General features: G+C 41.9%; 1 protein-coding gene across 2 annotated transcripts in view; it reads right to left on the bottom strand.

Annotated features, from left to right (window-relative positions):
• Positions 1-27,010, bottom strand: part of SMYD3 (SET and MYND domain containing 3) — a 339,919-nt gene that overhangs the window by 293,663 nt on the left and 19,246 nt on the right. The gene's annotated exons all lie outside the window — the stretch shown is intronic.

Below are 27,010 nucleotides of genomic sequence, written 5' to 3' on the forward strand. Positions count from 1 at the left end.
GGGCTCACAATCTAAGTAGAAGGAGGAACAGATATTGCAGTGATTTCTGTTTGAGAGACCAGAGCTCTTTAGGTCCTAGTCCAGGTTAGAGACCTGCACACTGACATCTCCCTAACCTACAGGTTTCCATAGCAATGTTGTGAGGTGGAAAATTACCAACAGGATGTGAGTACCTGTCTGGTGTGGATAAGGTGGAATGTGTTGAATGAGTGCACTAATAAGCAACCGACACCCATCGTCAGGATATCTGAGGTAAGTCAAAGCTGGGACTGCTTCGCGGCCTGTCTCGAGGCTGCCTTACCCCTTCTCCCTCCACTCTCCAAACCCCCACTCACCCCTTCCCAGCTTGGTCTTGGCTGGCGCCATTCTGCCCCTGATGATCAGCAGATGACTAACAATGATCCCTTTCCCCAGCTCCTCTTTCAATGTGGTGAGGACCAAATGTGATAACAGACGTGAAAGCACTTTGGGAAAATAAAATCACTACGTAAATTCCAGGAATTATAATCACCAACCGACAGCAATTGCTTTGGAAAATATACCAGCAAAACCAAAAAAACCCTCTATCATGACTCCATGAAAGTTGAGTCCTAAGAGTTCATTTTAGCATTTTAAAAGTAAACTCCCAGGGAGAAAATTACTCCTTAATTTGTTCTCCCACAGAAACACATCCCAGATTGGGGAATCAAGCTTGGATGAAGAGGGGGAGAAGGGATCAAAGGAGCAAGTGAATCCAGACACTTGTCTGGTGCATCTGTTGGGTTTTCCCAAGAGCCTGGCACAGTGTATTGTACACAGTGAATGCTCAGTGAATACTACTGCTACCACGTCTACCCTGCAGTTTGCCCACTTGGAGACTCTGGAATTTTGGCCAAAGGCTAAAATGTTAAAAGTCCCAGGGTAGTAACTTCCTTGCTTTCCAATTACCTTTTTTCCATCGCTATACATTCAGTTTTACTCTTTTTAATGGGAGGGGAAAAAATGATGACAACGTTCCTATCTTTGGAAATACAAACAAAATCTCACTTCTATGCGACTTCAAGTGACCCTGAGACATAGCTTGGAAATCGTGACATTAGCCAGCTAGATCTTGATGGCAAGTTATTGCTCCTCTCCTATGGTCAGCTTATGGAGAGGTACTGCCCAGTTGCTCTGAAATGCCTGTAAATGTTTAGAATGTTGTTCAAATTTTTTAAACTCTTATTGTATTCAAAACCCTGAACTTTTCACATGAGGTTCACAAACCTGCTAGTATCATCAGTGCAATAAGATTTTACGAATATTTAAAACCTTATATCCTGAGAGCAACTCATCAATTTTTTGCCCTGTGAGCAAGAATTGCTATCTATGGAACCTGGAGGTGGATGGTGCGGGGTATAAATGACTCAGAGTGTGAATAGGGCTGAGACGGAGATCATCTGGAAGAACATGGAAAGGTCGGAGATTGGAATCCAACTCCTCTTCAATTCTCAAAACTTTAAAACTAGACCTCTTGATGTCAACAGATAATGTGACTGACCAATTCCAGGGAGTTAAACTGACCCAACCTGGAAGTTCCTAGTAACAACTACCACTCCGCCCAGAGCCCAGGATCAACCAACTTCAACCTGACCTAATGAAACCAAACCCTATCCCTAGATCAGCTGATTACCACCACTTCTATGGGCTCAAATCCCTTCCACAACCATCACTACCAACACCGATAAAAAAGTACAGGATACAGACCCCAGACATGTCACAGCTGTCTCAACCCTCTCTTGGGTCCCATCTCCCAGGTTTACCAGCTGCCAGTTTCTGTAAAGTGTCCAAAGACTCAAAACTGGAAGAGGGCCACGAAAAGTCATTTATTTACAGAGGTCTCCTTTATTTGACCACCTGTCATGAGCCCAACTTGGTGTCCTTCCAAGTACAATTCCTGGCCAGGCTCTATGCTCAAAGTTTTGCTGGAGTTGGAACTTGCAGAGAGGAAAGAAGTGTCACCTGAGTAGGATTTTGATGGGGATAAAGGGGAAAGGGATAAAGCAACCCCATGATGAAAGGAAAACCTTTTTGGGGGCACAGGTGAGTTTGTGACACTATACTGCCCCCCAAATTTCTGACATAAACACACTTCTACAAAACACAACTTACAAAAACACACAAGAAAGCCAAAATGCATTACACAAGGAATCACATGGCTCATATATCTAAGGCAGAACCTGAGGAACTTATGTGGTTCCCAGGAAATTCATATGTTTGAAAATGCCTTCCTAATTTTCTCTTAAACAACCTTTCCTACTGACACAATCAAAACTATTTCCTAAGGTTCTAGGGCACTATAATAAGCATTTGGGAGAATATAATAGCTTAGCTGACATGATCCCTGCCCTCGAGGAGTTTACAATCTAGCAAGAGAGACAGACATAAAAATAATTCTGCATCCTTATAATGATAATAATAATGGTATTTGTTAAGTGTTTCTTGTTTGCCAAACATTGTACTAAGCACTTAGGGAACTGATTCAATCCATGGTATTTATTGAGTGCTTATTGTGTGCAGAGCACTCTAAGTTCTTGGGAGAGTACACTACAATGGAGTTGGGAGATATGTTCCCTGACCACAGCAAGGTTACAGCCTAGAGGGTAAATACAATATAATCAGGTTGGACAAAGTCCTTGTCCCATACAAAGCTCACAGTCTAAGTGGGAGGCCTCCAAGATTAAATAACTGCTTGTATTTATTATTCTATCAGAAAATCATACTATTATGTACAGCTAACACTGCAACCCTTCCCAAGGCTAAGTGCATCATTCATGCCCTGTCACCTGAAAAACTTGTTTCTGAATAACTTGATTCCTTGCTGACAGAAAGTAATGGATGTTCACTTTTTTGGATTAAAGCAAAGGTTAAAGATTTGCAATGGAGTTTAAAAAAACAACAAACAGAACTGAGCAGGCTGACAAAAATGAATGCTCCTCATTCTCCTCCTACCTCCCACATCTAGAATTTGCTACTTTAATGAAATTTTAAGCAAAATTTAGGCAGGGTAAATAGCAGGTGATTCAATGTATTTAAATCATTTGGGTGCTGGTTAATGTACAATTAAAATTCTTTAACATGTATTATTCACAATATCTGTTTATTTTTAGGCAGTCAGTTTTTTAGTGCAGATTTTATATTTCCTAAGAAAGAAGAAATGAAGAGATAAGGGAAGCTTTTTTATTGCTTTAAAGTAAACCAAGAGAATGGGACTCTCCAAAGGAAGAGTTCTAATGGCTAAACCACATTCTTGGCAATCCAGGGGATTTGGGATTCAGTGAACAATCACTACATAAATATACTCAGGAAACCAATGGAAAGCTATCTTGCCTCTAGTTCAGTTAACAGAAACTCCACAAATATCAAGTTGACTTTTTGTAAGTCATGAGCTACCTTGCATCAAGTATACTGTGGTCTTCCAGTAGATTAGGTCAAATTGAGTTTTTACAGGTAGAACCAAAAATTATTAATGAATAATAATCATTATTATGGTATTTGTTAAGCACTTACTATGTCCAGGCATTAAACGCTGGGGTGGATACAAACAAATCAGGTTGGACACAGTCCCTGTCCCATATGGGGCTCAGAGTTCCAATCCCCATTTTACAGATTAGGTAACTAGGGCACAGAGAGGTGAAGTGACTTGCTCAAGGTCACACAACAGACAAATGGTATTAGAACTCCTGACCCTGTGACTTCCAGGCCCGTGCTGTATCCAAAACACCATGCTGCTTCTTACTATGCCATGCTACTTCTCCACTTTGAATTTTGTAGAGCCCATATTTTCTAAAAAACCTTCTTAGCATTGGACCCCTTGAATCTAAAACATCCCTGCAGATTCAAATTCCCATTTACAGAGGGGGAAACTGAGGTGCAAAAATGTTAAATGACTTGTCCACAACCCCAAAGAGGAGCAGCAGAGCCAGTACTAGAACCCAGATAGCCTGACTCCTTGTCAGAAACAACAATGGCCACCTATTAGTTTACAGGCTTATTACTCTATTGGCTCTTTTTCCTCTCCTGAGTTGGAGGGCTTTCCCTTCTCCCTGATGGAGAAAATAGTCACTGGTGCTCTGCTGAATATAAAGGAAACTAGGTGGGTCACATTACTTTTCCACCTCTACACTGGTAAATCCCAACTCTCCCTCGCTTGCTCTGACCTCTCTCCCCATCTGCAACCTTGTATTTCCTTTTGCTTGCAAGACATCTCCACATAAATGACCACCTTTCAGCAACTCATACACAATATTTCAAGAACCAAATTCCTAGTCTACTCTGCCAAGCCAGCTCTTCCTCTTCATAGGAAAGCATCGGCCCCAACCCTTTTAAGATGCTTCTTCCAATTGATCAGCTTCCCCAGGGCTTTGAAGAACTCTCCATTCAAAGGGCTTTAATAAGTCACATCATATTTATTAAGCACTTACTGTGTGTAGAGCACTTAGGAGAATACAATATAACAGAATTGGTAGAAATATTCCTTGCCCACAATGAGTTTACAGTCTAGAGGGGGAGAAGGACATTAATATAAATAAATTACAGGTATATACGTCAGTGCCATGGGACTGAGGGAAGGATGAATATAGGGAGTGAATCCAAGTGCAGAGTGATGCAGAAGAGAGTGGGGGAAGAGGAAATGAGGGCCTAGTTGAAGAAGGCTTCTTAGAGGAGATGTGTCTTCGGTTAGATTTTGAAGGTGGGTAGACTGATTGTTGGATACGAAGAGGGTGGGCATTCCAGGCTGGAGGCAGGATGTGGACATCCCAATGCCAAGAGTTTAGGCCCCGTATTTTCAATTAGCACTGGGGGTACTGAGGAGGCCTCCCATAACTCTTCCAAGGCGGTAAGTCTGTTAATTGAGGGAGCAGAGAATAGAGTGTTTTTTTCATTAGAGAACAAGGGAGGGAACATATTTGATTTTAGGGGAATGATCTTAAGTCCAGGGATACACATATATCAGAATAAGATAATGTCATTTTCCAATTAAGATTTTAATATCACTCTAATGAACATGTCAGAATAATTAATACAAGTTTATCAACAAGGTTCACTTCATTTGGAGGCAACAGACATCATTCAAAACCTCATGACAGTCAGAAAAATAAGTCATTCTCCTAAATATCACCTGTCTCCCTTCAGAAAAACAGAGTCTAAGAAACAGTTAAAAACAGTGCTAGATACAGCAAAAAGCAGCTGCCACCAAACACCAAAGACAATAGTTATATGTACAAAACATGGAAGGGACTGGTAAACACACATCTGTCTTTTCCGACTCAGGCATGGTTGTGCATATGCACACGCAATCATGGAACTTATCACCTTAAACATCATCTCTACATATTTTCCACTTAGAAACTGTCCGAAAATAAATGACAGGCAAGAATGAAATCCATTTGATACATTCTTGGAAGCCTTCTTTAAGAGCCATGGTATTTGTTTAGCATTTGTGTCTACCAATTCTCCTAAACTATACTCTTCCCAATGCTTACTTGGTACAGTGGTCTGCGCACAGTAAGCACTCAATAAATACCACTGACTGACTGCAAAGCACTACACTAAGCGCTGGGGTAGATATAAGATAATCAGGGCAGAAACAGTCCCCGCCCCACTGGGGGCTTGCAGTTTAAAAGAAGTTTAGGAGGACCCAGCTCTTCTACTTGCCGGCTGTGGAACATTGGGTAAGTCACTTGACCTCTCTGTGAATGTGTGAGACAAAGAATTCACATCCTAGGGTTAGTTAGTTGTGCCAAGTACTGATGGAACAATATGGGGATGAGTATACCCAGATTTAAAGGAGTGTGAAGAAACGTCAGAGGGAGGAAGGAAAAGTAAAGAGTTTTTCATGGATTGCATATATTTTTTCCTTCTGGGAACTTGGAACCTAAAGGTGATTGTAATGTGTCTCTCCTCCTAGACTGTAAAACTCCTTGAGGGCAGGGATCATATCTTCTGCTTCTTCTACTGCCTACTATTCTCCTAAGTACTTAGTTCAGTACTCTGAACACAGTAGGCACTTAAGTACTATGTGCCAGTAATTTGGGGTGCTAGATCACAATCATCTCCTCTTCTCTTGACTGTAAACTCCTTGTGGGTAAGGAACACATCTACCAACTCTACCATACTGTACTTTTCCAAGCTCTTAGTACAGAAAGTGCTCAATACATTTCACTGGTTGACCAGTGTTGGCTGTAGGTGAATGATAAACACACTATATGAGCATGGGTGTGCACCGCTCCCATACACACAAATTTTATTCTGTTTTAAACTGTCCTATGACAAGGAACAAATATTTTAAGGAAAAATACACAATTATAGCAGCTAGGTTTTTTTCTACCTTAGCAATATTTTCCCCTTCGGACACAGTATGGTTGTTTTCCAAGGTTTAAAGGTGATTAAAATCTGACTATTTCTAAAAAAAGGAAAGTTACATTCATGCTTAGTGAAATGGGAGAAAATAAATTGGCCAAGATTTCTGGAGGACAAAGCTTCATTATTTCCCCTATTTAAGTATTGTAGAGCATAGAACTACACAAGACAGGGTATTTCTTCTCCACTCAAAAGGATGTAGAAATGTTCTTAAAACCTTTTTATCTTTTGTTCACAGAAAATAGGCTTTAATACTTAGGTTATTAAAGATACATAGGCAGAACACAAAGCTGGTTCTTCCTATTTGAGATCTGCAGTACCATCTGGAAGAATGAGTGATAAGACCACAAAACAGTCAAGACAGAGCCCTGCAAAAACCAATATTCTAAATGTTTCAATTAATACAACCTTAATATGTAAGTCTCACGTGGCTTTGTATTAATGCTTTCAAGTACTTTATGAACATGAAATGCCTTAGTCTCTTAGAGGAACATAGCTTATTTCTCATACTCTAATTATATAGTTAACCCGGTCAAAGCATGGCCTAGTGGAAAGAGCACAGCCCTGGGAGACAGAGGACCTGGGTTTTAATCCTGGTTCTGCTGAATGCTTATGTGACCTTGGGCAAGTCACTTCACTTCTTTGGGCCTCAGCTCTCCTGTTCTCCCTCCTACTTAGACTGTGAGCCCCAAGCAGGACAGAGACTGCACCCAACCTAATTCATTTGTATCTACCCCAGCGTTTAGAATGGTGCTTACCATATAGTAAGCACTTAAATACCATAAAAAAGGGAAAGCAGCCAGCTTCACTTATCAAAAGCATCACGCAGGGAACTCTTTTTCCAGAAGGTACATCACATATTCTCCTCTTGACCTAAGCCAGAACATAGCTATAAGGACCCTTTCATATGTCACAATCTCTCCATGCATATATTACAGCCCTGCTGTTGGTAGCTCAAGTGCTAACTCAGGAGATCTAGATTCTAGTCTCAGATAACAATAATAATAATTGTGGTATTTGTTAAGCACTTACTATGTGCCAGGAACAGAACTAACCCCCACCACTTCACCAACCCCTACACTGGCTCCCTGGGACTATCTCCAAACCCAGCGGAGACTGCCTGATTCCAACCGCGTATGTGGACATGATGAAGTTCAATGAATGGCATTCCAATGACTTGCTGGCAGAGCTACAGCATGGTCCTCAAAAGAGTAATTAGCTCATCTTCCTATAGTGCTTTGCCTTAACAGTGAGACAAGTGCTAACAGCTTTCTATATGCTCAATCATTAGATAAATACTGAATGGTAAAATCATTAGCATGGGACATAAAATGATGATCTGGAATCAAACTAAGAGAGAAAACTGTGAATCAGCTTAACATTTGTGAACTCTGAAAGTCTGTACTCTGGTGACATCCAATGGCTAAAAGTGTAATTCAACAGATGCTTCTGAATACCATTTTGATTTTCTACAGGATGAGAATAGTAATAGTAAGCATGTACTGTGTGCAGAGCATTGTACTAGGTATTGGGAGAACATACACAGGTGGGAATTAAACATGGTCCCTGTCCCACCTGGGGCTCCCAGAAACCACCAAAGTGAACTGAGGAGTGGCAATATAAGAATGAGGTGAATGCCCTGTCAGCAAAATCAGGATCTGACATTTTCTGGTGTAAAAAGGGTCAACAACAGGGCAAAGGGTAAAGCAGGACTAAGACACAGCAGAGTTTACTGAACTTAGCTATGAGGAGAATGTGAAAGTTATCTGGCAAAGAAAAGTCAACTTCATGAAATATACTATATTTACACAACAATAGTAAGTGCTACTTCCTCCTACTTGAACTGTGCGCTCCATATGAAGCAGACAGTGTCCAATCTATCTTGTATCTATCCCAGCACTTCATACAGTTCCTGGCACTTAGCAAGTACTTAAGGTACCATGAAAAGGGGGTGGGGGGCTTAAGGAGTTAATAGAGCAGAGGTGCTATAATAGGCTAATGCACTCCATTCTGCCCCCTGATACTCCAAAGATCATCAAGCTATTTGTCACATTCCCAAAAATCAATTCTTACTTGAGCAGGGGTTCTAATCCCCGTTCTGCCACTTGTCAGCTGTGTGACTTTGGGCCAGTCACTTCACTTCCCTGTGCCACAATTATCTCATCTGTAAAATGGGGATTAAGACTTTGAGCCCCACATGGGACAACCTGAATACCTTGCATCTATCCCAGCACTTAGAACAGTGCTTGGCACATAGTTAGTGCTTAACAGATATCTTAATTATTATTACTTCATGTTCAAGAGGGACCCTAGATGCTATGGGAAGCACTAAAGGCCACCCACACAAATTCTCAACCAGCTTATCTGATAATGAAATCTACCTGAGGTTTCATAAACAATGAACATGCAGGGAAACTTTAATTAGCGTGCTCCCAAACCTTGAAGAGTGGTGCTGTAGCTACTTGTCAAGGTGGGAGCTTTGATCCCCTGTCTTATCACTCTCTGGAGACAAGAAAAAGATGCTGTGAGCAACCGGCAGAGTGGAAATGGGCTTCTGACAGTTGGTACTACCAGGGAGAGAAAAGTTGTCAAGTGAACTCTGAATATGCTTAAGTATTTCCCTTGATAGTCCATGAAAAAAGTATACAGACACCAAAATTGCACTTATCTCTTTTCTAGCTTGCATCTTTCAATCTGCAGCCCTCTACCCTCCAACTCAGATATTTGGGGAAACTAATGAAGTAATAATCGGCTGAACTTCTAAGCAGTAGTCCCCAAACTATTCTATTTGGCCCTTTATTTGTTTAATCCAACTGCCTTTATGGTCTTTGGGCAAAACTGTTCAGAGATTTTTACCAGTTTTCTCATTGCAGGGGCTTCTATAACATTTTTATTATTCACAACATACTTGGGGGTACAGAGAACAGATAAATTGGTCTTGCCTTTCCAGGAGTTGACAGTCTAAGGCAGAATGACCCATACCCTCTATGAACACCATGGCTAGTATAATGCATTGCACAGAACGGGTGGTCCAAGTCATCATCATCAATGGCATTTGAGCTCAGGACAGTGCTCTGCACAAGGCACAAGTGCTTAGTACATTCCCTACCCCAGCCCCATAGCACTTATGCATATATCTGTAATTTTATTTATATTATTTATATCTGTAATGTTACTGATTTACATCAATGTCTGTCTCCCTAGACTGTAAGCTCACTGTAGCAGGGAATGCGTCCTGAACTCTCCCAAGTGGTTAGTACAGTGCTCTGCACACAGTAAGTGCTCAATAAATTCAATTTGCTGGCTGACTAGGTGCAAGACCACTGGCATGGACACATTTAAATGCCATGCAAACTGAGACCTGCCCGGACATAATTTTGTATGCTTACATGACCCCCTCTAGGTCACCCATCTATACCTTCCCCAGATCCACCAAACAGTGTTTTCATTATCCACTCTGGCTAGAACGACAGCACTGAGCCTGTTGGGGCTTGGCCTGCCGCATATTGACGAATCACTCGCCCACAGGGGTGTGTGCACACAACACTGGAACAGGTGAACACTACAGCATGAGTTTTCCCTAATGTGAAGGTGCACAAGAACACAACTATTGTGGTATAGGAGAGTTGAGTATATACCTTCAGCTGTGACGGGCCACCTAGAATCTGCAAAATCTCAATTTCATAATCAGATTACAAGCATTAGACATTTTACTTCCCCTTTCCTACTACCCATTTTTGTGCATTTCTCAAAATGAATCTCCTGATACATCATTTAACATGGTTTTTTTTTATGAATTTCCCATCATCAAAACCATTTAAATGCATTAAAGCACCCATCTGTGGCTGTTTCTTTGCTGATGAACAAAATATTTCTTAGCTTGATTTAATCAAAACTCCTGCTTTATAAGATACATTTATTATTCACAAAGAAAACTAGAAAGCAAATAAATTACATTTAGAACAAATAATGATTTGTATGGCTTCAGCCTTCTTGTGATAATACATTTCAGTGCACCACATTTCCAACAACAAAGTTCTAAATGTTTTCACTTAAATTATATTTATTACTGTTAAATTAGGTGATGTGAATTCACCCCATCACCTCTTGCTATAACTAAGGTCTAAATTGAAAGTAATATTTTTTCAAGTAATATTTGATGCTGTTAAATATTTTCTAGAAAACCTACTTCCATAAACATTCCAAGTGAGAGTGATGGATTACTGTCCTCTATTAACATATACTTTAAACTCAAATCAAAGTGCTTTGCTAGTTTCCTTTTGCAATCTTGAAAATAAGTTTATACACACAAAAAATACTTCTCAGTGTAATTTCTTCTTCCCTTAACCAAGAAAAAATTCAGATGAGAAACCATGGTTGTTTTTCTTTCTAAAGAAATTTCCATTTTCCATTTTATAATATCTCAATGAACACAAACTGCAACAGCCAAGCCGCACACTTAGGTGGCTAGCCTGGATTTTAAATGCTTGTGTTTATCTAAATGGATTCACTGTGTAAAATTAAGTTTTTATTCAAGATGATATATTCGAATCAGAGAAAAACCAAACGCTCTACCCCCACCAATCTAGTTAGGATCCATTTAATTGAAGTAGAATTTAAATTGCAAAATTGATTATGGCTAAAAAAAGAAAACCTTTACCATATGCTAGCAAGCTCTTCTATTCACTGAGGCAGTGGCAGCTGCTAGGGTCAGCAGTGCCACAAAAGTTAAGAAGGTCAGCAGTTGTGTTCTTTGTGTTGAGTCGCTTGGTTCAAGGACTCCACAGTGCTGACTTTAGATGGAAGGGAATGAGTTCCCAACGGCATGCAAACAGGAACATATGTTGGAGTCATTAAGGGGTTTCTCAAGTAATTTCAGCAGGTAAGAGAGGCTGAAGCTGATTAACTTCGCTTACACCCAAGACTTTCACCCAAGGCACCCAAAAGTAGACCAGTTTCGGTAGCTGGAGAAATGCCAACAGTATTCTGCGCTCCATAAATCATCAGAATTAAACCTTTATGTTGAAATCCAGTTTCATGGTGAATACTGTATTCCTTCATCCAGTTTCTTTTTTTCCATCACCTGATTTGACTTTAGTAACTGCTTTTTCTTTTAACCCGGGGATTCTGTTTTAATTGTGGGCTTGTTGATTGATTCAGTGAATAGTAATTTCATGCATGTTGTCCTGGCATGTGGGGCTGGCTGTGGTTTTTGTGTGATTTTCTCAGAGGTAATCACAGTGAATGTTAATCAAATCAGAATTCAGCGGTGAATGCTAAGCTTCAGAAAGGGCCTAATCAAAACACTCAAGTCACGCTGGAGGGCCAGGGAGGTGAAGGCTATTGAATTGGCTCTGTGATTTCCAGTTCTCCCTGGCCCAACCAACCTCATTTGTGTCCTTTGGAGGGCTCAAAGGGAGGGGCAGCTCTAATGAATACTCAGGGTAACATGGAAAACCAGTAAGCTAGACAGCTGACTGCCTGGGTGGTCTTCGGGCCCTTGAGAAAATAAAAGCAAATTTCACTTGGCTTAATTCAAGGAAGCTGTCTCCAGCATGGTTAGTCAATAGTATTTATTGAGTGCTTACTGTGTGTAAAGCACTGCATTAAAGCATTTGGGAGAGTATAAAAGACACATTCCCTGCCCACAGAAAGCTGACAGTCTGGAGGGGGGGTGCAGGGGAGGGGATAGACATTAATATAAATAAATTATGGATATGTACATAAGTGCTGTGGGGCTGAGAGAGGGGATGAATAAAGGTGACGCAGAAAGCAAAAGGAAGAAAAGGAAAAAAGAGAAAGGAAAAAAAAGGGAAGGCCTCTTGGAGAAGATGTGCCTTCAATAAGCCATGGAAGGTGGTAAGCGGTTTGAGGGGAGGACACGTGTCTGGCTCCAGTTTCACTTTCTCAAAATGCTTTAATATAATAATGTTGGTATTTGCTAAGCACTTACTATGTGCCGAGCACTGCTCTAAGCACTGTTCTTGTCCCATGTGGGGCTCACACTTTTAATCCCCATTTTACAAATGAGGTAACTGAGGCACTGAGAAGTTAAATGACTTGACCAAAGTCACACAGCTGACAGGTGATGGAACCAGGATTAGAACCCATGACCTCTGACTCCCAAGCCCGTGCTCTTTCCACTGAGCCATGTTGCTTTAATTCAGCAGGTACTCAATAAATGTCATTTTTTTAAGGCATTTGCTAAGCATTTACTATGTGCCAGCCATCTTTCTAATGGTTACTGTGGTTTAGTCCTTGGTATTGAATCTATGATTCTATTTATCTATTTTGATGGTACTGATGCTACTTGTTTTGTTTACTGTCTCCCCCTTTTAGACTGCGAGTCCGTCATTGGCCAGGGATTGTCTCTATCTGTTGCCCAATTGTACATTCCAAGACTTAGTACAGTGCTCTGCACACAGTCAGCGCTCAATAAATATGACTGAATGAATGAATGTACTAAGCACTGGGGTAGATTCAAGATAAGAAGCTTGGATACAGTTCATGTCCCATATGAGGCTCACAGTCTTATTCCCCATTTTACAGATAAGGGAACTGAGGCACAGAGAAGTTAAGTGACTTGCTCAAGGTTACACAGGAGACAAGTGGTGGAGCTGGGATTAGAACCCAGGTCCTTCTGACTTCCTGATCCATGCTCTATCCACTAGGCCATGCTGCTTCTATGTCGGTCCTTGGCTAATAAACGAAAGACGAGTTGGGATGAAACAAAGAAAGGATGTGTGAATAGCGATCAGACACAAAGACAATCTGCGTCTTATACTCTTTTCCCCACCCAATTCTCAAAACCTTCCAGGCTGGGAATTCTTGGGGATTAAATTAGATTCCTGCACTTTTCCTCTACAAATTCTCCTCCCCCTATCCTCCAGGAAGGCTATGAAACAAACCTGGCATTTGAGAAGTCCACCCTGCTGTCTAATCCAAATCCCTCTTGCTGCAGTTTCAGATCATTTCTTCTGGAAGGGTGGGGAGCAGGGTCTCAGGCCTAGGATATGGTACAGAACATACGATAGACATAGTCTTTCCTTAATCTCTTCTTACAACCAAATAAATGAGAGACCCATTCTCTGAGGTTGAAAATTGCGTAAAAATGTGAGGTTTTAGAATATCATGATCATTAGAGTTTTTTTCTGATTGAATTACATGTATTCCCTACTGTATTGCTATTTAGCTCAAGGAATAGATCACACTACAAAAACGCTTTGCCTTCTCTCAAACGATCCTCATTATTCTGAAGTGTGACTGCTAACATGAAATCACCTCGAAGATTATAAATTTACTTTAGATTTACTTTGACGATCTCCTAGGGCGAAGGGCATAATTATTAATCATTCAATCAGGAATCAATGAGTAAAAGATGCCAGATTCTACTATGCTCCAGTGGACATGACCACGTCTCAGATAACTACTACTAGTGGAGTTTATGGATCCTGTTTGACCTGTGCCCAGATTCGATAGGCTCCAGCTTTGTAAATTCTATTAAGACTGGGCCCTGCATCAATGCCAACCATGAAATGCCTGAAACTGATTTGTATGCTAATCTTATCCTGCAGTCAGCTCAAAAAGCACCAGCTTTATTTTAATCTCGGCATTTAGGGGGCTGCCTAATCTCCTTTTTGGCTCGAATTATCACGGAGGAGTCAAGGTCAAATTCAGGTCAGGGACTCCCTCTAAAAAATTCAAAACCAGCACTTGACTAGGAATTGTATCCTACAGGATAGAAAAATTGAAACCTAAAATCCTTACACGGTTTTCACACTGGTCTAGTGAGGAGGAACTATTTTCCTTGTGATGGAGGCTCCGGTCAAAAACATCAGATGAGCTTCCCCATTTGGTCCTGACAACTTTGGGACCGGGAATCTGAGTCTATTATAGCAGTAGAATTTTGCTCACTGCACAACGTCGGAATTCAGGCATTGGGTGACTGATCGGTAATTTCTGAATGCTGTGTGAAAAGCCATTTCTACCCACAGAAGCAGTGCTGAACCGGCAAGAGCTGTGAGCACAACCACAAGGTGGATTAGACTGCACGTGGAGCAGGTGAATAATAATGACTGGGGTATTTGTTAAGCGCTTACTATGTACTGAGCACTGTACTAAGCCCTGGATAATCAGGTCCCACATGGGGCTCACAATCCAAGTAGGAGGGAAAATGGATATTTAATCCCCATTTGGCAGATGAGGCAACTGAGGCACAGATAAGTTAAACAGCTTGGCCAAGGTCACACAAACAGGTATGTGGTGGAGCCGAGATTAGAACGCAGGCCCTCCTCTGATTCCCAGGCCTGTGCTCTTTCCACTAGGCCATGCTGCTTCTCAGGCAGAAGGCAGAAGATGGAGGGGACTAAGGGGTGGTGAAGGGAGGGATTTGGAACTATAAAAGGAAGACTGCTATACCCAGGGGAACTCAAAAATCACATCCAGGTCCTGATTTAAAGGTTATCTCTGTGTGTCTTCTTTGCTATCAACCCCAGAAGATATTTCAGAGAGACAGAGGAGAAGGAGCAGAAAGGGAGGGAGGCTGTTAAGTGACTGTAAGCTCCTTGTGGGCAGGAAACATGTCTACCAGCTCTGTTATAAACGGTAAAGACTCAAATATTACTGACTGATCATTGGGCTGCACAATAAAATTCACCTTTAAGAAATCCACAAAAACCAATAAATATACTACTTTACATATATGTATATTTTCATTTGCCTAGCCTTCTCTGACAATGAAATATCACTTCAATTACTGGTTAATTACATCATGTGGGCATGCTATATCAACCCCTTTCACAATGAAATCTAACAAATTCTCCATCACTAAACCTTTTGCTCTCCACTAATTCCTGAGCCATGACTTAGCCAGCTCACTAGAGGCCTTATTTGCTTGAAACACTTCCTTGAAAACAGCCTGCTGAGTTGCAAATTCTTTATGTAGCTCTTCAAGGTTCGGCTTTCTTTATTACCAGCAAACGCATTGTAAAAGTTAGGAAGCTTGCCTCATCATGATGCTATGTCACACTCATCTTTTTTGGACACAGTAGAAATTACTCCTTGAATATGTCTTTCTCCTCAATCCCCACAAGAATTCAATGCCTCTCCTTTCTGGATTCCACATTTTAAACCAGAGTAAAACTCATAGTCGAGAAGGTTGTTAACAACTAGAAGGCAATAGCGATTTTGCATGTGTTCCTGTAATTTTTAAACTATCTGAAAGTTTAAGACCAATACACAACACGATGCATGGATCCAGTGAACCGTATTCACAACCAGTTCCGCTACTCTTCGGGCCCTCATCTACAGTGAGCCAGTTTGTAGATGGCTAATATACCAGTTCAGCCCTCCCCCCTTCCCTCTCCCACACTCCCAATCCTTTCGGGTGTTTGAAATGATTTGGAAAGGAAGTGGCTCTTAACCGAAAGGGTGAAATGCTCCACAACTCAAGTCAGTCAGTCAATCGTATTTACTGAGTCTTACTGTGTGCACAGAACTATACCAAGTGCTTGGGACAGTACAATATAACAATACACAGACACATTCTCTGCCCTCAGTGAGCTCACAGTCTAGCATGGGGCTGCCCTCCTTGAATAGGGGATGAACATCAGACCGGGCTCTGCAAGTGGCAACTGCATCAGCAGCATACAAAAGGGCAATCTTTTCATGCATGCTGTATGAAGTGGAATGGGGGGAGCACACCTAGGTCTTTTCAGCCAGACCTACATGCATGTAGAATCTCACCCTCTGTTGAGCCATTTTAAATGAACAACTAAATATATATATAGTTTGCCTTACATCACTCCATTAGGGTGGATCTTGGCCTAGTGGAAAGAGCCTGGGAGTCAGAAGACTAAACCCAGCTCTTGCATGACCTTGGGCAAGTCACAACTTCTATGTGCCTCAGTTTCCCCTGGTGTAAAATGGGGATTCAGTGCCTGCTCTTCTTCCTACTTAGCCTGTGAGCCCCATGTGGGACAGGGGCTGTGTCCAACCTGATTAACTTCTACATACCGCAGCACTTAAGACAGGGCTTAACAAATGCCATTATTATTATTAGGGAGACTATGCTGCATCACTCTTTTCCAAACTAATTTGATCAGAGATTCCTCTCTCAAACAAATTCAAGTGTCCCACATGCCTAGATGATCCAGTCCTAGATGCTTATGAGCTCTTCTGTCACCAGAACTGAAAAGGCTTTTCTACCTTGCCAATCCAGCCTTATTTCGGAAAGGAAATAATATGCAGTGCTCTGATTTTGACTTTAAAGTTGTTTTGGTTTGCTACTTCCAATCAATGGTATTTATTGAGTGCCTGCTATGCATTAAGCACTGTACTAAACACGTGGGAGGGCACAATACAACAGACTTGGTAGACATGTTTCCCTGCCCACAAGGAGCTTACAGTCTAGATGGGGAGACAGACATTAAAATAAATTACAGATTTGTATCTAAAGAGCTGTAGGGCTGAGGATGGGGGCTGAATATCAAATGTGTAAAGGGTCAGATCCGATCAATCAAAGGTTTGTATTGAGCGCTTACTGTGTATACCGCATTAGACTGTCACACTTTTCATTATTGATACTATTATTGTTATTAATAATAATAATAATAATTGTGGTATTTGTTAAGTGCTTACTGTGGGCCAGGCACCATACTTAGCAGTGGGGTGGATGCAAGCAAATGAGGTTGGACACAGTCCATGTCCCACGTGGGGCTCACAATCTCAATCCCCATTTTGCAGATGAGGTAACTGAGGCAGAGAGAAGTGAAGTAACTTGCCCAAGGTCACACAGCAGACAAGTGGCAGAACCGGGATTAGAACTCACAACCTTTGGACTCCAAGGCCCACATTCTATCCAACATACCATGCTGCTTCTCTTTAGTTGCTGCTTCCTTGAATCAACCCTAAGAGAAATGGGTGGTGGACAGCAAGTAGTGGAAGAGTTGGTGGAAGGGCAGTAAGAAATTCCTATGGTGCAACTTCCTCTTCCAGTCCACCAGCTGGGGAACTTCCCAACATGTCCTGGTTCTTCCAAGATGGCCAACTGCCCATTTTCCTCTAGACAAACAGCCGTTCACTGCTGTGATCAGGGAACTGCACATCCAATTTCAATACAATGACCATCCTTCCCGTCTCTCAGGCCCGCAATCTCGGTGTCATCCTTGACTCGTCTCTCTCGTTCACCCCACACATCCTACCCGTTACCAAGACCTGCCGGTTTCACCTTTACAATATCGCCAAGATCCACCCTTTCCTCTCCACCCAAACAGCTACCTTACTGCTACGGGCTCTCGTTATATCCCGGCTAGACTACTGGGTCGGCCTTCTCTCTGATCTCCCTTCCTCCTCTCTCACCCCGCTCCAGTCTATTCTTCACTCCGCTGCCCGGCTCATCTTCCCGCAGAAACGATCTGGGCGTGTCACTCCCCTTCTTAAACACCTCCAGTGGTTGCCTATCAACCTCCGCTCCAAACAAAAACTCCTCACTCTAGGCTTCAAGGCTCTACATCACCTTGCCCCTTCTTACCTCTCCTCCCTTCTCTCTTTCTACTGCCCACCCGCACGCTCCGCTCCTCCGCCGCCCACCTCCTCACCGTCCCTCGGTCTCGCCTATCCCGCCGTCGATCCCTGGGCCACGTCCTCCTGCGGTCCTGGAACGCCCTCCCTCCTCACCTCCGCCAAACTGATTCTCTTCCCCTCTTCAAAACCCTACTTAAAACACCTCCTCCAAGAGGCCTTCCCAGACTGAGCTCCTCTTCTCCCTCTACTCCCTCTACCACCCCCCCTTCACCTCTCCGTAGCTTAACCCTCTTTTCCCCCATTTCCCTCTGCTCCTCCCCCTCTACCTTCCCATCCCCTCAGCACTGTACTCGTCCGCTCAACTGTATATATTTTCATTATCCTATTTATTTTGTTAATGAAATGTACATCGCCTCGATTCTATTTAGTTGCCATTGTTTTTACGAGATGTTCTTCCCCTTGACTCTATTTATTGCCATCGTTCTCGTCTGTCCATCTCCCCCGATTAGACTGTAAGCCCGTCAAACGGCAGGGACTGTCTCTATCTGTTGCCAACTTGTTCATTCCAAGCGCTTAGTACAGTGCTCAATAAATACTATTGAATGAATGAATGAATACAATGTTGCCAGTGAAAACTTTTGCCTGTGTTCAGTGTTTTGCATGAATGGGAAACATCCAATCATCCCTCTCTTCAAAAGAATAACCAACCCAGGATGCTCTCAGTCATAAAGTAATCTTAAAGCCCTTAATATCTGAAGTCACTGTAGTTTGTGAATTACTCCCTCCAGGACGTTTATAAAGATGGAAAGAAAACAAAAAACCCTCGTATAATCTGGGCCTCCACTGGGTGGGCAAGGATGGTGCCCTAGATCACCCTAATTAAAGATGACCTACTGTGCCACCCTGCTTTTCATCGTGAAATCCATAAAAATCCTTATCATCATGAATTTGGGTAACCGCTTGAAACAGACTTCAGGGTGAGCAAATCCTTGTAAATGGGGCTACCCCCAAGGGATTCCCCAATCTGATAATAATAAATTAGGGCTGCCATAAGTAACAATGGCAATAGTCTGGATAAGGGAAGCTAAATCATGTGGCACTTTCTCTTTCAAAAGTGTTCGCGCAGGCTCTACAGCAAACATTTTTGCTCCATCTTCTATCTTCATTCGATATTTACATGGAATAATGTTTGAGCTCTCGGACCGCTCTTCAATTATTCATAAAAACAGGGCTAGGAAGGGCACCAAAAAGTCATTAAGCCATCCTCTGATTTCCAGAAAAAACAGCACTTAACATACCACAAAAATAATCATTCACCCAAAAAAGTCTGAAACCCATCTCTTTGATGAAGTATTCCTGAATCTTTCGATCTCTAAAGGCATTAATTTTTTTGATATCTAAGCAAAATTCTTCCTGCTGTGACTTAAGCTCATTTTCTCTGGTTCGATCCTCCGCGGCAAAGGAGAACAGCTGCTCATCATGAAAATCCTTCCATTACTTTCAATTCCAGATGGAGCACTGGCACCAAGAGACGAGAGTGGCATGTCTGTTTTCAGCCAGAGAGGCTTCACCATTTATGTCGACATATAGTTTTCACATCTTTTTCTAGCTACTCAGGGAGCTCCACACAAAGCATTTTAGGGCTGAAGCATGCTTGGCCCCCACTGCTCACGCCGAAACGCGCGTCACGTTGTACCGTTGTTGTGTGGACAGAGAAGTGACAGATGTGGGACCATATATGATGAACAAACCATCCCCTGACGAGCCCAATAGTGGCCACCACCATGCTAAGCTTGTTGTATTGACTAAGGGGAGGGCTCCTCCACCCCCAATCTCACCATCCTAGTGAAGGGAGACCCCGTATGCCAGGCGGTCAGGATGGAGCAGCAAACTTGGGCCTCCCCTCTTTTGCTTCTATACACAGAATGGGGTGAGGGAGGGAAATGGTAAGCACAAAATCACAATGATTGACTGACTGATCGACCCTTTGTGGTGGGGGGGGGGGGCCGAGGTTTGAGGTGTCCTCACTCATACTTCCTGCTCTCCACTTTTCTTATCCACCATCAGGCTTTTGAGTAAGAATCATGAGGAGAAGCTCCCAGAAAAATCTGGGTCCAAGACACAGCTTCTGGAGATGCTTACTGAACTAACTCTTGAGGCAAAAAGTCTTCACTTCCCTCTCATGCCCCCTCCTCATCACCATCATGCAACCCCATCTCAATAGCACTGGTGGGGCGATCCTCAGAAAGGCCTAAGCCAAAGGATTTCCAGTGCCATCTTTCAGTCAAGCACCATTTCTACTAACAGAAAGACAAAAATCCTCTACTTTTCGCATCTTTATACTCCAAATGTCTCTTCCCCTCCCACCCTTCAAGTCTCCTGCTCTTTTCATCTCCTTGAATGAAGTGAGATGAACAAGGAGATGAACAAAGTGCCTTCAGAAAACTCCCTCCTCATCCCCTTCTCCCTACTCCCTCAAGCCCCTGATCATTCTCACATGTAGGCAATCCCTTCTGGACCCTGAGAGTCCTGGCCTGAATGATGGTACCAGGATATTGGAGACCCCATTCTGGAAAAGATGGCTTCCAGAAGGCAGCTTCAGTACTAGAGGATGTGTGCCCAAATCACACTCCGGACAGCTTGCTCCCTCCTCTGATTCCATCAGCATCATTTCTTTAATAGACACCCACTTTATGCATATGTATTTGGGCACTTCAGAGAAAAAGTGATTTAGTCACAGATCCAGATCGAAAATGCTTGGGAGGAGGAATGAAAAACTTTAAAAAAAAAATCAAAAGCTTAAAGTTAGGATTCATCTTTCAATAAATAAAGTGCAGCTCAGAAGAAATTGAGACCCATTTTCCACCTCCAATGCCTAATGATAGTTAGTTTATTTACATATTGATCAAGGACCCACTTCTGCCCACCCCAAAAATACTTCAACATTGGTAAACCTGTTTAGGAGGAAGTTAGGAATTTGATTTTTGAGCTCCTGGTATCCCTTTGATGTAAAGATTCTTAGAGATCATTGCTATTTCAACAGAAGAAGCCCCATGGCAGTATTTAATGACCCTAAAGTGCTATTAGATCCACAAAAACACATCACAAGCTGCAAGCAAAGCACTGCTGAGAACCCTATATTTTTTAAAAAATGTAGTTAATGATTTCTTAAAAGGATTAGCTTCATTTTTTGACAGAATGTTTTAAGAACACTACTTATGTATTATATCTCCCATAATTTTGTTCTACAAAATACTCTCAAGTCTTTGGGGAATATATAACTACAGGGTTAAAAAGGCTGTCTTGAGATCTGAGATCAAATAAAATCAAAAACCCTGCCATTCTCTATAGCATCTCACTGATCTTTTCCATCTGGTATGCAAAAAGGATGTATATGTTATGCTTGAAAAAAGAAAATCTTTTTAACTGAATAAGACAGAACTGATTTTGGCAAAAGTTCTGAGAGATTTTTTTTTTTTTTAAGATACCTAGCTCCTGCTTTCAAAATTACAAGAGATGTCATCGGGGGAAAAAAAATCCAGGCAGTAGAGTCTTAAAACACTTTTATTTATTAAGCTATCATCTGAAAATACACGTCATGTGATCATATTACTATTATAGAGCCTGCACCCTAAGTGAATTCTCACACATCAAAAATTCTTTATAAAGTGTTATGTGCTCTTCTGAGTGCGTGATCAGTTGCAGCTGTGGGAGTAAACCAGAAATAGTCAACTGAAGCCTAGCAAAATGAAGTTATTTTCTCCCTGAGCTAAAAAGATGGAGACACAGCTTTGTTTTCCCAATTCCCTTCTGTATCCCTAGTCAACAATGTTAGTGCAACATTTGCACAGGACCATAATGAATGGTACTAATAACAACCATAACAGTGATGGCATTTGTTAAGAACTTACTATGTGCCAAGCATCATACTAGGCACTAGGGCAGATGCATACCAGATAATTAGGTCGGGCACAGTCACCATCCCACATGGGACTCAGAATTTAATAGGAGGGCAAACAGTTACTTAATCCCCATTTAACAGATGAGGAAACTGAGGCTAAGAAGTCAAGTGACTTGCTTAAGGTCAACCAGCAGGCAAGTGGCATTATGGGATTAGACATCAGGTCCTCTGTTCTTTCCACTAGGCCATGCTAATATTGAATGTGTAATAGCTATAGAGCACTATATTGCAAACAGCCTAGAGGTACTCTCAGACCAAGGTTCTTCTGGGCATTTTTCCCCGTGCTTCACACTATTATTACATATACTAGTAGAAAAAGATACGATTCCCTTTCCTTGAGGAGCTTGCAATCCAATTATATAACCTGTCAACATGCTACCAGCAGCACATAGAGAAGCACTGTGGTCTAGTGGATAGAGCACTGGCCTGGAAGTCAGAGGACCTGGGTTGTAATCCCTGCTCTGCCACTTGTCTGCTGTGTGACCTTGGGCAAGTCACTTCACTTCTCTGAGCCTCAGTTTCCTCATCTGTAAAATGAGGATTAATACTGCACTGTAGCCAACCTGATTATCGTGATTCATTCATTTATTCATTCAATCGTAAGCACAGTACTGTATTAAGCGATTGGAAGGGTACAATAAAACAATAGACACATTCCCTGCCCACAACGAACTTACAGTCCAGAGGGAGGACACTACCCCAATACTTAGTACAATGCCTGGCCCAAAAATAAAGTGTTAAACAAATACCATTAATAACCACGCTGAATAAAGCTCTGTTGCTTTGACTTCCTGATAAATGTCATTTGGTACCCAAAATGAAGACTGATATCAATTTGGAGTTGAGTACCACTCTTCCTGAAGGCAAAGGGAGAACTCAGAGAAAGTTTTGGAAAACCAAGTCTTATGATTCTAGAACCTACAGCATTTACAGATAGCTTACTACAAAATGGCTCTCTTCTAATTTATTAATCTCAACTACATTTTCTTTGAGAGGAGAGACTAGGAATAATAGGGAGAGTCATTTTCAAAAATCAGTAAAAACAATAAGAATTAGTAGAAATGCGTATTACATAATCCTATTGATTTTTCAATGTTTAGCATCATGATAAGAGGATAATCATTACTTCTGAGGGGTTTTTTTAGTTTAAAAAACATAATATTAATCAAGAGCATGTAAATGTATGTGTGCAAAGCACTATACAAATGCTTGGGAGAATGTAATAGAAAACCTAAACGAAAGAAGAAAAACAAAACCAAAATCTAAATCACTACAGCTCTCAGACAAGTGAAGGAACCCAATTCACAGTTGAAAAGCCATCGAAAATATTAACCCACATGCCATTTTGAAGCGGAGGGTGCTGCCATAGAATCTGCAATTATTATCAGTCCTGTATTTTTAAGCACTTAAATACCCCAGGCACGGGGGGGGGGGGGGGGCGGTGGAGACAGAGAGAGACAGAGACAGAATGTTCCCATCCACAAAATATAAGAAAGTTTATTTCTCAAAAGCCAAGGAAGCCATCTATAGATCACAATAGCACCAAATCTGTTTGGACTAAGGGCAGTTTGCTACCCGACTGGCCACACTTCCTCCGTAACATTTTCAGTGATGGTCTATAATGGGTCACAAGTGGTAATGCAGAATTAAAAGGCTAAGGAACAAAGGGAAGGCAGCATGACCTAGGGGAAAAAGCACATGTCTGGGAGTCAGAAGGATCTAGGTTCTAATCCTGGCTCTGCCAATTGCTTGCTGTGCCTCAGTTTCCTCAAATGTAAAATGGGAATACACATCCCCCCTCTGGAATAAGGACTGGGTCTGACCTAATTAACTTGTACCTACCCCAGGGCTTAGAACAGTGTTTGACACAGTAATAGCTTAACAAATAACATAGAAAGGCAAGAGAAATACCAACATGCTCCTTGCAACATTAAACAACTCCCTTCTTAAATTGGTCTTCTCCCCAAATGCCTTTGGTGGATTCAAATGGCAATAATGGTATTAACAATACTACTACTACTACTAATTGTGGTCTATGTTGAGCACTTACTATGTGCCAGGCACTGTACTAAGCACTGGGGTGAATATAGACAAACCAGGTTGGACACTGTCCCTGTCCCACATGGGGTTCACAATTTTAATCCCCATTTTACAGATAACTGAGGCACAGAGAAGTTAAGTGACTTACCCAATGCCACAAAGCAGACAAGTGGCAGAGCCGGGATTAAACCCACAAATTTGGTGACATTAAATTCTGCATATACAATATAGCATGCTGTGCTGAGTGTAGTTTTTTTTATTTGTCTTTTAATGGTATTTGTTAAATGCTTTCTATGTGCCAGACACTGTAATAATAATAATAATGGTACTTGTTAAGCACTTACTATGTGGCAATCACTGGGGTAGGCTAATCAGATTGGACATAGTCTATGTCCCATATGGGGCTCACCATCTTAATCCCCATTTTACAGGTGAGGTAACTGAGGCACAGAGAAGTGACTTGCCCAAGGTCACATACAGAGTTTCCCTGAGGCCTACTGATAGAGTATTTACTAAGTGTTTACTATGTTGGTGCATAACCCCTATGGTCTTCAGGCTTATTGTCTGTCCAAACTGTTATTACACTGCTAGATTGCAGTTCTTAATAATCCATCTGTCTTCTGACCTTCAGAGCACAATATTCAGCACAATTTCTGGATGATTGTCTCAAATACTGTCAGTGACGCAGTTAGCCTAACCACACTATTTGAAATGCTGTTCCAAATAGCAGCCAGGAAAATTACTCGAGGAAACTTTCTAGGATCAGATGTTATTCACCGTATCCAGGGAAGACTACTTCAAACTGCAACTCTCCCAAACACTTAAAATAGTGCTCTGCCCACAGCAGCCACTCAGATATCGTTAGTGGTTTGATGGATTGACCATACCCAAGAACTTTCTGACAGCTGAGATCTGAGTTGCCCCAAAAACCATTTCCACTTTGAGAAACTTTGGAAATACAATAGGTAGGCATATAACCAGAGTGATTTGGGAGGAGAACAAAATAGTGAAGGCTGAGTTTAAGGAGGTCTATCAGGCACCTCTATATCATCACCATCCCAATTTCAATTCTCTTTTCCACATACACTCAGCTACATTAGAAGATACAAATCTTTAGATATATACTGCATAGTTCTCCAGAAGAGCTACAACTTAAATATTCTAAACGCATAAGAATCTCTAGCACTCCTCCTTCCTCCAGGAAACCAAGAAGATAACATTCATCAAAATACCGCAGTGAGATTTTAACAGCTACAAGGTAACTCATGGAAAATTTGCTCTATTTAAAGCTTTGTGGTCACTGAATTAGTAAATCCACCAGATGCAAAAAGCGTTAGGAAACGACAGAATGCATTCTTTACCACTTGGAGCTGGGTTATGTACCCATGATAAATTGATAATCTTTCATTAACTTCTAAGAGCAACAGACAACTGGCAGGCTATTTCATGGCTCAAAGAATTTCTAGAAAAATGGACAGAAGGCGATACATGTCACTGATGACTTTGAGACTGGGAAACATAATGAATTCCTGCAAATTATTTTCATACCTAAATATTTTCCCCAGTGGATTTATAGTTTAGGCAGAAGAACGTGCGATGAATTTTCTGACAGGGACACTGTCCAAACACAAATCTACAATACTTCATTTGTGAAATTTACAGTTTTATGTTCTCCCATGTCACAGGATCTTGGCTCAATGCCTGACTTGGGAGACAAGAGATGGCGGGTGAAAGATATTGTTGTTCCAACAGATAGAGGGTCAGTACTGAGGATCTTAAAGGTGAGATTACCACGACCACAAACTCCAGGATGAGTTGAAAAAGTCTGCTTATGGCTTCATTCCCTTGGAAACGAGGAGGGTGGGGTGGGATTAGGTTTTTCTTAACCTACTCTGTAGAAGGCCTGGGCCAGGTGGATAAGAATTTGTGAGAGAGTAGAGATAAGCTGTCAATTAATCAATGGTCCTTATCGAGTACTTCCTGGGTGCAGAACTCCATGCCAAGTGCTCAGAAGAATAAAATACAATCTGGTTAGTAGACTTTTTTAAATGCTGCTTCAAAGGTCCTTCCCTCGAAGCAGGGAAGCAGCATTGCTTAGTGGATAGAGTACGGGCCTGGGACTCAGAAGGACCTGGGTTCTAATCCCTGCTCCGCCACGTGTCTGCTGTGTGACCTTGGGCAAGTCACTTAACTTCTCCGTGCCTCAGTTACCTCATCTGTAAAATGGGCATTAAGAGTGTGTGCCCAAAGTGGGACAAGGACTGTGTCCAACCTGATTAACCTGTATCTACCCCAGTGCTTAGAACTGTGCCTGACACATTGAAAGCACTGAAAAATGCCACTCTAATTATTACCATTCAAGTTGCTGACATATTAGTTGTTCAGGCCTGCAGTAGGTCCAGAGAAAAGAGCATGGCTCTGGGAATCAGGAGACTGGGGTTTAAGGGATCACTTCTAAAAACTCCATCATATTGGACTCTCCCAAGCGCTTAGTACAGTGCTCTGCACACAGTGCGAGCCGAATAAATACCACTGATTGACTATCTGGAGACATTTTGTTCTGATGCAGCCAACAACCACAGAAACCTTTCTCCATTGTCACCAAAAGGATAAATGTTTCCCACAGGCAGCTCTCCTAGTCAGATGACAAAAATGTTCCCCAAAATGAGAAAGAGGAGGGCACTCATACCGTAAGTCCAGAATCCCAGCTACTAAAGGTCTTCCGATTCCAATTTGCCCTCCAAATAAGGTGGAACAAACCCTCTCCCAATCTCAAAAGGTAAAACAACTGCTACAGGGCAAACTAAAATGACCAAAGTTTGACTCACCTGAAGATTAACTCACCAGGGTTAGGGGAGACACGGAACCAAAAATAAAAATTAAAAAATGCCCAAATGGATTACGAGGATGAGGCGGCTTCTTTACCTCAGGAAGCTTGGACCTCCAGTGACAGCAATCTTGTTCTAGGCAAGCCCCGTCCCATTCCCCTCCCAGTTTCAGTCTTCACTGGGCTGCAGAACTTCACAGAGGCACCTCAAACGATGAGACAGTCTGATGTTTTCCCTGACTTTACCCATGAATACTCATTCTTCTCAAGCAGTCCAA

This window comes from Ornithorhynchus anatinus, chromosome 19 (genome assembly GCF_004115215.2).
Source record: "Ornithorhynchus anatinus isolate Pmale09 chromosome 19, mOrnAna1.pri.v4, whole genome shotgun sequence".
NCBI classification, from domain to species: Eukaryota; Metazoa; Chordata; class Mammalia; order Monotremata; family Ornithorhynchidae; genus Ornithorhynchus; species Ornithorhynchus anatinus.